The sequence below is a fragment of the Etheostoma spectabile genome, chromosome 10 (genome assembly GCF_008692095.1).
Source record: "Etheostoma spectabile isolate EspeVRDwgs_2016 chromosome 10, UIUC_Espe_1.0, whole genome shotgun sequence".
In the NCBI taxonomy this organism is placed as follows: domain Eukaryota; kingdom Metazoa; phylum Chordata; class Actinopteri; order Perciformes; family Percidae; genus Etheostoma; species Etheostoma spectabile.
The window spans coordinates 24,017,215-24,017,575 of record NC_045742.1 but is presented as its reverse complement, the minus strand read 5'-3'; positions in this window follow the sequence as shown (position 1 = coordinate 24,017,575).

Below are 361 nucleotides of genomic sequence, written 5' to 3'. Positions count from 1 at the left end.
GTACTTTTAATTATCAATGGTGTAGAAAACTCATATGAAAAGCTAAAACCCTCCCAAATGATTTCAATGCACTGGACATAAATTAGTTTCACTAAAAAATAAAATTTTATATTAAAACAAGACAGAAAGGTCACATTTTGCAAACAAAGTTTTGTCGCCTAAACAATAAATGAATTTACTGCAATATACCATAGTCAGCAAATTATAATGTGTTTCTGTGAGATTCACATGTTAATAGCTCTGTATACTTCCATGACTCTGATTCAGCTGCTCCAGCCGTTTGGCACAGGATTCATACATGTATTGATGAAGTCCATCAGGAAAGCTAGGAAGTCAGTCTTGCATGCCTCCCAGATTCATC